Source organism: Zea mays, chromosome 1 (genome assembly GCF_902167145.1).
Source record: "Zea mays cultivar B73 chromosome 1, Zm-B73-REFERENCE-NAM-5.0, whole genome shotgun sequence".
Taxonomy (NCBI): domain Eukaryota; kingdom Viridiplantae; phylum Streptophyta; class Magnoliopsida; order Poales; family Poaceae; genus Zea; species Zea mays.
In genome coordinates this window covers 286,179,512-286,188,979 of record NC_050096.1, presented here as the reverse complement: position 1 = coordinate 286,188,979, position 9,468 = coordinate 286,179,512, and the positions used below count along the sequence as shown (strand labels likewise).

The 9,468-nt window shown below is 42.5% G+C and overlaps 1 non-coding gene across 1 annotated transcript; it reads left to right on the top strand.

Annotated features, from left to right (window-relative positions):
• The first annotated feature begins 1,623 nt into the window (after nt 1-1,623).
• Nucleotides 1,624-1,695, top strand: TRNAD-GUC (transfer RNA aspartic acid (anticodon GUC)). The gene has a single exon. It is a non-coding gene; the product is annotated as a tRNA-Asp (tRNA).
• The last annotated feature ends 7,773 nt before the right edge of the window (nt 1,696-9,468 follow it).

The following is a 9,468-nucleotide window of genomic DNA, read 5'->3' as shown; positions in this document are numbered from 1 at the left end:
TCGTGACGATGAAACATGCTTTATGCACTTATCTGTGATGGAACAAGTAAAGTGAAAAGTGTTGAAGTTAAAGTTTAAAGTTTAAAGTGAACGATGAGATCAAGGGGGAGAATGTTGGATTGATCTCCACCAAGATGGACCCAACAGACATCTTGGGCCTTTGATCTGGTGCGCCCAACCCTATATGGTTGGTGGACCCCTGTCACACTGCGCTATAAATAAAAGGGTGGGGGCGGTGACTTAGATGACGTAGTTCGCTAGAGTCGTACTCCCCACCGACAAACCCTAACAGATCTGAGAGAGGGTGCGCAGTCAGTGACGGGAAGACACCGTCGCAACCTTCGCTGCACCGGCCTTCATCAACGAACCTAATGGCGGACGAATCTGCATCCTCCAACACGCCTGTGATTCCCACGGACGGTAACAATCTAATTCTGTTTTGTTCTAGAAATTAGGAACACGAAATTACTCAATAGAACACAGATTACCCCACTGATCTACTCCTAGAGATCCTGTGAAATTCAAACATGCTGGTGCTGCTCTTGCTACACTGTGAAGTTTATTTGCAGCTCTAGGTCCTTGATTATCATTTGTGTGACGTAGACGTAGGTGTGTTGCTGAAGTGAGATTAGAAGACTAGTTGCTGGAGGTGGCCATTCAGCTGCTGTAACTGATGCATGTTCATTTAAAAGAGCTTCGTGAGTTCAAGCTTGCCCGAGACCGTGAACCTTTCAAATGCTGAACTAATAGAAGATGTTGCATCCAGTCATTGGGAGCTTTACAGAGCGATGCATCAACTATGGTGAAAACTGCTTGTCCGTGATCAGTTACTCCAACAGGACACAATGTGCAGTACCAAATATTAGTTTGACCTTTTTTGGATTTTTCATTCATTTTTTAACTAATCCTAGTGGTTCGTTCTGGCATTACCACATGCAACATTTGGATAACGAGGGAGACTGTGAATTCCTGGAAAAGCAAAGTGGTTGAAGAGGTGTATGCTATAGCCTGTTAGGCCGCTCGAAGATAGTTAAAGCGGTCTGAGGCTGAAGCTTAGTCAATGCTAAACATGGATTTATCTCACAATTTGTAGCTTGACCTCCCAGTAAAGCTATTTGTTCAAACATTATTGGAACAATTGGATCTATACCATTAAAAGATCTAAACTTTAGATATATACCATGGACTCCACATGTCATTGACTCATGTGGACCCACATGTAAGTGAAATAGTAATGGTATGGATCCAAAGTGGTGATCTTTTAATGGTATGGATCCAAATTTCCCAACATTATTTGTTGCGGTCATGGAAAATATGCGTGACTCGTCGATTGTTTCTGATTGGTCTGTAAACCTCCATTAGTATTTTTGTAGTGTCCCTCTCAACTGTATCAGCAGAGGCTCTGTATGAACTTGTTCTCAAGTATCAGTCAGATTACTATACAAAAGCTTTGCATTCCTGGAACTTTAAGACAAGTACCTATTTTTTTTTTTTGCAGGCATCAAGTTTGCAGATCCGAATTCGATGCTAATGATTCCGCTTGGTGCCGGTCAAGATTTGCCTGATCTAAGAACGGAGACAAAACATTATGTTATTTTAAGAACGGACAACACTAAACAAGAAGTCGTTGTAGTATAGTGGTGAGTATTCCCGCCTGTCACGCGGGTGACCCGGGTTCGATCCCCGGCAACGGCGCGTTTTTTTGGTTTTTATGCATTCTTTATTATTTTAATTAATATACTAACTATTAAGCGTTCGATCCCCTGCAACAGCGCACTTTTGATAATTATTTTTTTGTCGCATTCTTTATTTATTTTAATCTACTACAAAAGTCAATTAACCTGATATTGTTTTTAGATTCTATCTCTCTTGTGATTCGCAAGCAACAATCGAGCACTTTCGTTCATATCAGTTTGCCTTAGTAGACAACCGTATTATTTTCGAAATGGAGCGGTTACGTAGCGAAGGGATATAAAACTGATACTCCCTCTGTACCATCCAATTTATAATTCCTTTGACGTTTTTAACCTAAATTTAACTAACTTGTCTTATTCAAAAATTTCATATTTATTACTAATTTTACTGTAATATTGTTTAGCATATAATAAATTTTTTAAGTATGACTTTGATTTTTTTTATTTTTTATTTTTAAAAATTAAATAAGACGAGCCAATCAAACTTGACATAAAAAGTCAAACAAATTATAATTTAGGATAAAGGGAGTACTTTGATTATATAATTTTTGAGAAATATCATTTTTCTTTTGAGAAATATCATTTCCAAGACATGTTCATAGTTAATATTTTCCAGCACATGTCACTCAATCACAATTGTGTCCACTACTTCATACAACGATACGAAGGATTTAGGTTCCCTTTGGCAGGGTTCTCTGGACGGCTCCTCCTCTGTCTCTTCGTGAAGCCGCGCCAAACAGTCTTAAAAAACGACTCCTCATCGAGAGTCATCAAGGAGCCAGAGCCGTTTTGTTATTGGGAGCCGAAGCACCAGAAAATAGGATTGGAACAGACGACCAAAAAAAATAATTAGAATCTGACAAATCTTAATTAACAACATGTCTTTTAAGTACCAAAAAAGTTAGAATAAATTAAAGTTAAACTCAACATAAGCCATGAATTAAGGTTCAATCATATGGATAACTATTTTTTCATTCGCTTCAATTCAATAATCTCTACTACTCTTAAGTCTCTACTGTAGGCGTGCACACTAGACGGTTCTGCCTCGGTTCCCCGCCGCCGCAATCAACGCGCTCCTCCACCACGCGGATCCCCCACCCTCCTCCCCACAGCCGCCGCAATCAACGCGCTCCTACCCCACGCGTAGGGGTGGATAACGAGCCAGCTCGGCTCGGCTCGGCTCGGCTCGGCTCGTTAAGGTAACGAGCCACAGAGTCAGCTCGGCTCGGCTCGTTTACGAGCTCGAGCTGGCTCGTTTAGCTCGCGAGCCAGAGCAGAAAAAAAATAAAATGTATATAATAATTATTTTTTAGTTAATTTCAAACTAATTTAATAATAGAAAATAGTAATTATACTCATAGTTTCACAAACCACGTCAATATAACACCAAATTAGCACAATTCGTCACTCATTAATTCACAATTCACATACATGCTCATCAGTTTAACCCATAATTATATTTGTATAAACCAAATTAACACATAAACATAGTTCATTAATCATTAGTTTAATTCATAAGCCATAAACACCTCACATATATATAACATGTTCATCAATTATTTTGTAAATGATATGCATATAGTTTCGTTTTGCTGGAATATGGTAGCTCGTTTAGCTCGCGAGCTGGCTCGTTAACGAACCGAGCTGGCTCATTAACGAACCGAGCTAGGATGTTAGCTCAGCTCGTGAAAAAATTCAAACGAGCCGATCCGAGCCGAGCCGAGCTGACCACGAACCGAGCGAGCCAGCGAGCCACGAGTATTTCGTCCAGCCCTACCCACGCGGATGCGCCCACCCTCCTCCCCACCGCCGTCGCGATCAACGCGCTCCTCGCCCCTGCCATCGCCGCTATCTACGTGCTCCCCGTACCCGCCCACCCTCCTCCCCACCGCCGTCGCGATAAACGCGCTCCTCGCCCCTGCCATCGCCGCTATCTACGTGCTCCCCGTACCCGGTGGATCCGCCATTCGCCGCTCTCTACACGCGGTGGATCCGCCACTTCAACTCCTCCCAGTAGGCCAGTACCGCGCCCGCGCCCGCGCAGATCTACTCTCCCCATTACTGGGAGGTCCGCCGTCCATGGTAGGTCCGCTACCTTCCATCGACCCCACCGACATCCTCCCCCTCTGCTCCGTGATCCCCGTCATCCGTCCCATCGCGATTGATCCCGATTTGCAGGAGGGAGAGTGTGGCGATCTCCTTCTGGCGTGAGGTGCTGACCTCCACCATCTCGACCAGGACGGGGATGCCGCCTTCCTCGACGGCGGCGGCGCGGTATCTGCCGGAGCTCACCATGGAGTGGAGGACGTACGCGGCTTTGTCCACCATGCCGGACTCCGGGTCGGCCATGAGGTCCAGCAGGGGTTGCACGTCGCCGGTCTCCACGGCGCCCTGCCGGTTCTCGCGCGCGTCGCTGCAGAGCGCGTACAGCGACGTGGCGGCGTCCTTCTTGCCCCCGCGCCCCCGTTCTCGAGTTCTTGTGTTCCCATCCTATCCCGCTGTTTTCAATTTCTTTGTTCCAAACATGCCCTATCAGTTGTTTTGATAATCTTATATTGATTCATTCAAAACAACTCATATCAATTTGCTAGCCCACAAGAGAGCTCGCTCCGTGTTCTGCTAGATGCATTTATGAGAAATTGTAGTTGGAGCTCCCATATTATTAATAATATAATGGAACTTCATCCATGTCTGAAATAAGTATGTTCTTTGTTTTTTCTATAAAGGTGCTTGAGCAATCAGGAATGGATAGTGGAGCTAATGAACGTGAAAAATTGGAGAAGAAGCTGCAGGATCCAACTACAGAACCAATATGTTTGCCAATAGAATTTTTGAAATCCACCACATGCAATTTTTCAACTGGACATGAACTTGGCAGGGGTGAGTACGGAGTAGTGTACAAGGTATGTCCATTCTTCTATCGCTCCAATTTTTAACTGATGGAAACAGTAACAGATAATTCATGGCTCACCTACTTGCTATGAAGGGAGTTCTGCATTGAGCTGTCGTAGGGAGCACAGACAGGCACTCTAGCCAACGTTGTTGGCTGGGATTGGGACACAAAAGCGAGACAAGGGATGAGAAGCACAGGAGGAGTAGGTCTGTCCTCATCATCGATATATGCAAGCCATCCAGGTGAGGTGAGGTGGCGACACACAGGAGCCTGGGCAAGCTCAGCTCATCTCATCTGGTCCAGTTATAGAAGGTCCATTTGATTCCTGTGTGCTCCTGGATTATCATTTGCACTTGACAGTAATATGTGTCTATACTACAATGATCATCTTCTGTTGCCAATCTAGCGCATGTGTCCTTTTGCATTCCTGGTGTTCTGATACTTTCTGTGCTAGATTGTTTCTGTAGAATTTTGTCCTGCACCATCTGCATCCTATACAATCATCAGATTCATGTTGCAGATTGTTCCTGTTTCTGTTGACCAAGACTTGTGCACCTGGGATGATTAGCCCAACTTCTTCGTGATGCACCAGTAACAGCTGGGCACAGGGAACTCGAAGTAGGGGGTCAGATACGAGAAATGTTGTCCAATGAGTTATTGCGTGTGATCCATATCCATCAGATTGAAACAGGTATGCAACCATGTAATTGTTTCGATGTTATTTTTTTCTAGAACTTGTACCATAGCAGTCATTCTTGAAAAGTGAACTTTATCACCACATGGTTGTCCATGGAACCTAGCGACCCAATAATCAAGATTTTGGTTACCATATGTTGATTCTACCAACTGTCAGACTATTCCATGGCAGGCACCCTGTGCTATTGTTTCTTTTTCTGGCGAGGCTTTGTGATTGATGCGCTCAGCAGTTATGAAATAAAGAAACTTCATGGTTTATTGGTTTAGTGCTGGCAGACTGATGCCATCCTGATCTCCTCTCTGGATGCTTGTGGGTTACATTAGTTGTTGCTCTGCTGAATAATGACCAGTGGAATTAATGGGGGTGAGTCAAGTGCTGTTGGTCTGGGATCAGATTCTAAATGTGGGAGAAAGCTTTAGCCTTTAGCAGTGGTCATCCCGACCCCACAACTAGCTACCAATAGGCACATGTTTGGATCTTTTTTTCTCAATCGATCACACATACCTTCCTCAGCTCGGTATCTATAGTCCATGTGTTTTATTTCAGTACCGAAGTGGCTGTCCACGGTGCACAAGGAATGGCTTGGTGGGAGATGCATGCATCACCCACCGAGCGTATACCAAGCAAAAGTTTGGACCGACAGAATTATGGATGGTGTGGACACATTGAGGGGTGGAATCATGCCAGCTAGCTGGCTGCCGCCGCTCGATTATACAGCCCATGAAAGTGAGGAGCATATATATACGGGGTGCAGCGATAGGGACCAGGTTCTGGAGACACCATGCATGCATCAAATTCATCTATGTAATGGTTCTGTTATTTAGCCTGTAGCAATGGTCATATATATTTTCTTCCCGTTGGTGCCTTACCAGTTGCTTGTTGTAATGTTCGCTGCATTGTAGGTTACTGTTTGGGGAGTGTTCAGCATGACACTCGCCACATGTGCCTTCCAGCAGGTTGCTGGCAATGAAGTGTTGCTTTCTCGCTCCTCGACGACCAAGGAGCCCGAAAAAGCTGCTAGAAAAAGGTGTGTCTCACTAACTGAAACTATACTTCTTGCGTGAAATATGGCAAGCTTCACATGTGAAAAATTGCCAGTTACACAATGATAAGTTGTAGATTTCACTGAACATATGAACATAATAGCCTTTATTATGTGCCCTGGCATAGAGTTCCACTGCAATGGTCCACCGCAATTGTGTGCTCTGGCTCAGAGTTCCGCCACTCAAGTTTATGTTAGACAATGATTTCGTGCTGTGAACACGATAGAAGTAGATAGTAAATCTGTAAATCTGGATTGATCAAAGTGTGCGCCCTCTAAGATTTTTCTGAAGTGGTTCAATTTCTATCTCGCTGTTTTCAATTTCTTTGTTCCAAACAGGCCCTAACAGTTGAGTCATCTTTAGTTTCGATTCTGAAATCTCGATAATAAGTTTAGTCCGTGTCAACTAAACCTTAGGACTATGTCCATTTTTAGTACATAAATCACATAGTTGGCTCCAGCATGGCTACATGAACAAAACTGTATTTGTAGCCATCCTTTAATTGGTACTGTAGTTACATGAAATTTGTTTGGTTTTGACCTAATTTCCTTTTGTATGTTCTAAGTCTGGGGGTAACTGGCGTTGTTTTGTCTGTTAACTACATGTTTTGATTTATTGTCTTAAGGTATTTATATCTTATGGGAAGAAATCCAGTGGTAAGCTATTGCTTTCATATGGTTTTGTTCCAAAAGAGGGAACAAATCCAAATTATTCAGTTGAACTGTTGGTGTCTCTTGATAAGTATGATAATTGCTATAAAGAAAAATTAGAAGCACTGAAGCGAAATGGTTTGTCAGAGTAAGTTCTCATTACTCTGTTCTATATTGTAATCCCGCTAAATGACCATTTGTTGGATTAGAACAGTCCTCAAATATAGTACTTAGAATAGATTACTTCGACATAGTATTCAGAATAGAATACAAAAATATAGTACTCAGAATAGATTACGAAAATCATGATTGCATATAGTAGATGTATAATGCATTTTATTGAAACAGAAACCAGTTCTTTTACCAGAATAAGCCAACTTATGCCATCTAATTTTGTTTGGGGGAAACTGAACTACTATCAGCTCAGCATCATGTACATCATTCTCTGTTTATTTGAATTCCATGTGATGATTTTACAATGTATATTTCTGATATTATCAGATTTGCGTAGTTGAATTCCGTACCAGTTTTACAATGTATATTTATGATATTATCAGATCTTTTCTCAACAGGATGGCCAGTTGAGCGATGGCTTATGCCTTCCTTGTGGTCAGTCCACCTGACATGAGTCAATGCTTTGAGGAGGTTTGTGGCTGTTAGTTTGAAACTGATATGGTTTCAAATTGTCAACAGTGCTATAGTTAGAAGGAAATTCAGTATAAATTGAGTTTGTGTCACTTAGTAATAACATCTGCCAAATTATCCTTGCAGATGGCTGCTGCTGCATCTAATAAAACTTCATCCAAACCTGGATTGAATTATCCTGGCCTGGAAGAACAGGCCCTTCAGTTTATCTTGGACTGCTGTGAATCTAATATAGAAAAATATACAAAGTACTTAGAGGTGATGTCCTTTCCATGCCATCTCTTGCACACTACAACCTCTCATAAGATCTTGACAATCTGTTATCCTATCATCATCATTATTATTTGATCATGTCATCCTTTGATAAATGCTTTTGTACACAAATCACCATGATCCGTTTTTAGAGTGAACCGATAATGTTTCAGGGTGGCGCTGGCTCTCTAGAAGTTTCAATGAATGCAAAGCAAGCCAACAGAACATTACTACTAAAACAGCTAGCAAGAGATCTGTGCATCAGTGAACGGAGAATCCTGTATCGCACACAATATGTAAGTCAGTAAATCTTGCATAGTTATTGATTTTGCATATGCAATTATGCATCATGTTTCGATTCCTAACCTTCTACATTGCTAATAGTGGCAAGAATTCAGCAGAGCGTCTAGCTCACTAAAAGCAAAATCTTTGGCTCCATTTAGGTTAGTTTTTTCTTTATATTTGTGAGGAAAATCTCAATTTTAATATTTTGAGCATATTCCATATTTTTTAGAATCTCAGGCTTACATGTTGCTGCTGCTTCACAAATTGACTACCTTTTTGTCCATTTATAGTGGTTGAACAATTTACCCTTATGTATTAGAGTTTCTATTACAACATTCTTACCGGAGTCAGATGTTAAAGAGAAGGTTGGCAAAACTATAAGCCTATAACACCTTAAGAAGGGGTATAAAGTGGCAAAACATATTTAATGTATCTAGATTTTTATAGGAGCTCTCCCGGTGGTAGCATCTTTGAGGAAGGTGGTGATGAAAACTGAAATCTTGTCTCCTAACTCCTTAATTCCTGAACAGGGTCGTTTCGAGATACTCTCTGTCTGGGTTGTTTTTTCAATCAGATAACAGTGGCCATCACAGTCGAACTGGTGGGCCTGCTAGCGTCCCCAATGGTTGTGTCCTGGCCCGTGTGGTAGTGTTGCCGGACTTTTGATAGCTGCTTCGCCAGTACAGGTCGGTTGTTATTCTCGAGATCAAGCTGGCTAAAAATTTGTACCTTTCTGGTTTCATTCGTCTCGTGGTAGCATTTGCAGAGTGTTGTCGTCGACTGTATCTCCAAAATTCCTTCCTCCGACTACATTGTGATCATTGACCACCATTGTTCTCTGTACTATGACAGGGGGTGAACCAAGCACAAAAACATCAGCTCATGCTCATGTGGTATTTTAAGCCCTGCCTCTACATGGATGCCGGCCTCGCTTCCGCGGTCACCGCGCTCCGGACCTGCAGCGATGTCGCGCACCTCGCTCACGTGCTCGAGCAGTTTCGCCTCGCCTGGTGCGGCAAGCTCGTCCGGGACGCCCGCACCGTCGCTCCGTCAAGGACCTCTGCTTCGACCTCTTCATCATTAGGGGTGGAAACAGAGCTTTCAATGCATGCTGGAGGTGCACGATGTGATCGATATTATCCATGCTTGATAAATGATGACAATGGTGATGGCCATGATATATGGTCAATATTGTATTGATCTTTTTCCGAGTTTTAGGTTGTCATGTTGTTTGCTGGAAGGGAGATATTTCATTGTTCACTTTTTACCTTATTTACGTGGTTTCTTAGTACCTTTTTATGAGATTTGA